Source organism: Formica exsecta, unplaced genomic scaffold, assembly GCF_003651465.1.
Source record: "Formica exsecta isolate Colony F162 unplaced genomic scaffold, ASM365146v1 scaffold201, whole genome shotgun sequence".
In the NCBI taxonomy this organism is placed as follows: Eukaryota; Metazoa; Arthropoda; class Insecta; order Hymenoptera; family Formicidae; genus Formica; species Formica exsecta.
The window spans coordinates 2,097,924-2,101,653 of record NW_021849308.1 but is presented as its reverse complement, the minus strand read 5'-3'; the positions used below and the strand labels follow the sequence as shown (position 1 = coordinate 2,101,653).

At 41.9% G+C, this 3,730-nt stretch overlaps 1 protein-coding gene across 3 annotated transcripts in view; it reads right to left on the bottom strand.

Moving 5' to 3' along the window:
- LOC115234611 (CUGBP Elav-like family member 4) overlaps window positions 1–3,730 on the bottom strand; it is a 714,297-nt gene that overhangs the window by 611,904 nt on the left and 98,663 nt on the right. The window lies entirely within an intron of this gene.

Genomic DNA, 3,730 nt, shown 5'->3' with positions numbered 1-3,730 from the left:
TTTTTTTTTTTTTATAATTCGTTATATGTTTTTCGAAATAAAAGCATAATTTTAAATTAACGCTCTCATCATATCATAATTTCCCACTAATTAGTAAAAGTAATTCAACTGAAGATTAGTCAAGATTAATGCAACAAATTAACAATAAACATTTAATTATGCCAGATATATATACATTTTATAATTTCTCATCGTGGAAATACTAGTTTAACGAAGATTAAAAAATGCATTTTATAACAAAATTTTGTTAAATCCAAGAATGCGTAAAAAAAATACCGCAATAATTTCATTTTCATGATTAAAAAATGTGATCGTGTAAAAACTCGAGCAGAAAGAACACGCTATTTTTTAATCTGTTTAATAAATATCATCGAATCACGCAAAATATGTATACTTTGTGTAACTGAAATTATACAATTCTATTAAGATGTATGCCATTTTTTATATACCTGTATACATATATGTATTATATTAGAAAACAAAGAATATATATTATTTAAGAAAAAAATTGAAGGGAAACAAAATATTTAGTATAGGAGAAATAACTTTATAAAATTTAAAGAACAAAGTTGCAATAATATATCACCATTTTTCAATACACTCAAAAAGAAATTGCGGCTTAAAAAAGGTTGGGAAACACTGATGTAATCGATGCTACAAGGACGTTTCAAAAGAATTGCGCAGTTGGTGCTGTAGAGATTTCGACAATGCGCGTACGACAAAAAGACTAAGGAAAATAGAGGCATAGCGAATGATGGAAGAGAAGTCAGAGATTTATGCAGGTGGATAGGTGGCAGTCAGCATTGCGCCGCGTTGCTTTGAGAGTCGACCCCCCCCGACACCGCGAAAGTTCAATCAAGCTAAACAACGTTTCTGTCCGGCCGTGCCGGCCAAAAAGCGAGCTGCCCTTCACGGACGGCCAACTGCGGCAGGCCGGGCTGGCTGGCCAGCCAACCTTTCCCCAATGTCGGTCTGGCCTCGCACCAACTTCAAACGCGTATGAAATCGCGCTATCGTGCTAGCGAGCAGCGCGTGGCGGCGCTCACGGGACCGGACGAATTTTTATCGAGTATCTGAAGCCCGCTCCCCTATCCCCCCAAGAGAGAGAACGAATGATCGCACTTCGAAGACATTACCAAAGAATTGCGGACGATAGAGAATCCTAATGTGGAAAATGTACGATATTGTACGGTTTTGATTATAGACTCGTTCTTTTGATAATAGTTTGTGAAAAATTGCAAAGAAATTATAAGGATTTTCGTCGTATATTATAACCGTAAGATAATCATTAAATTTGAAGAAGAATAATAAAATTTAAGAAGCGACTAAAAAATGCAGACATTTAAATTTCGGACACGCGATATTCTATTGTAATCTGTATATTATTAAATTAAAAATTATATTAATTACTCACACACACATACACACACGCGCATATACAGATTTGATTTATTATCTATATATCTACAACTATTAGTAAAGTACCCTCAAAGATGATTAAACCGATGTCACCAGTTCCACAACTATCTATCTGCACATCTCGATAGTTTATGAACGTCCTTGGCAATATCTTTGACCGACCCTAACTATTCGTCATCGATTTCGTAGACAGACAGAAACGCCGCTTGCAGATCACCGATTTTGACAGTTGATCATTGTAGTAGGTTCGAGACACATTGATATACGACGGGTACTTGCTTCAATTCTACACAGAATAGCACATAGCGAGAACCAAAGGCGACGATGGCAGAACGGACGCCAGATTGATCGGAGCCAAGGGTGGTTATGTCAGTGACGTGAGTTAGGGGGAAAAGAGGAGGAGAAGGAGGAGGAGAAGAGCTTATGGGTTGACTGGGGTCGTCGTCCGGCTTTACTCCCGTACGTGTCCTTTATCCCGTTTCCTCGTGCTTACCCGTCTCTCTATACGTGCTCATCATCATCCTTTTCACTTAACCACATTGAAATTACATTTTTATATATTTCACGCAAAATAATAAAATAAATTTATAAATAACTTTTCTCTTATAATTGGTTACTTTTCAAGAATAACGAGAAATATAACATACAAATTCACATTATATTCGCACGCAAAAACGCAAGCTCCATTATTCATATTTCGATAATAGTGTGCGATATATTTATATCATGAATCACGCGCTGACAATGATAATGAAATCGAACGCGTGCGTGCCCGAGAATATCCTCTTGCCGCATTAAAACGTGCTGCACGAATGTCGTGTGCCGTCGAGAAACAAATAGGCGGTTCGGTACCATTTGTTTGAGAGCGGCGTGTGGTGGGCGGAAAAGTTTGAAAGTGGAATTGAAAGCAAAGCGCCGCGGCACGTAAACCGTGTTCGCCACTTGCAGCCGCACACACCTTGATTCGTAAGTAATGTTTGAGAGTAACGATTCAATTCGTGCGATCGACATGCGTTGTACGATAGAGACGGTAGGATCATACTATTCGTTGTATCCGCGATTCCGTAAATTACGAGGAGTCAACGCGCCGTTATTCGCCTCTTTTCCCTTAAGGTAATGTCTAGTTTCGCGATAAGAGAAAAATCTCAAAGGAGGGAGCCAAGTTTCGCTTTTCCTTCCCTGGCTCTAGTTTTCGCCTCCTTTCGTTTAATTCCTGATCTCTCTTTTCTGCTTCTCGTTTTATCTTGATTAAAAGTATTTCGTCTCAACCTTCGTGCTCTGTCTTTCTTCTCTCTCCCAATTGCTCCCTATCCCGATTCTAAGCTTTATTTTATTTCCTCCATTATTTCCACTCTTCGTGGGTACTACCCTCACGTATTCCTCCTCATTTTCCACCCTCACACGGGATCACGCGTTTTACCAACACGCGCGTCGCCATCTACATCTACGCGCTCGTACACAATAGCACCAAGATCCCTTTTCTCAGTTAGTTCCTGGTCCTCTGAACGCTGGCATTATTTTGCTTCGTGGCCCCCTTTGTTTCGGTCCATTCTATTGAACTGCGGGCGAGATAATACGTCCTGCGCACCCTTGCGCCCGACACGTCGCTTCGAAACAAACCCGCATTCTCGCTTTCCAATAATTTCGCAGTTTTATCCTAACACCTCTACCAACCTACTTATCTACCTACAGGATCCATTACATCCCTCGCGACGGAACGACAATTCCGCATTCGAGTTCGCGATGATCGATATTTATATCCTACGCAGTAAATCCCATATGACACGTAACGCCGTGACCGGTCACGAAAGTCTCATCGAGCTGTTTTCGCTCTGCTAACGTCGAGATCGATTATGCGAGGGATGGCCGAGCATCTAGGAAGGACAGGGAACGGGGGGATAAATACGAGCGTGCAACTTCCAGGATGTAAAGGTCGAGGCAGCGCCGGTATTAGCTAACCACGGGCTTATGTATCTCGGAGTAAATTCCGAACTGCGAGGCATCTAGGATAATATTATGCTGTGCTGACATCTTTGGTGTTAGCCAGGCCGTCCGTTACACAACATCAAACTACCAGCCAAACCCCCTAGCCTTCCTTTACCCTTCTCTCATACAGGCGGAGCCCAAGCCAAGTCGATAGCCCGCCGAGATCCTGCGGTCACCCCTTACGGGAAAGGCCAAAGGAGTTGCTTGCTCTGTCCATCTCCCTTCTCCGACGAAAGCGAGACGGGGAGGGAAGGGAACGAGCGCGGAAGGAAGAGAAGCCGAAGAGAGACAGAGCGTGACCTTGCCAGAGAAGGCTAGGAATGCC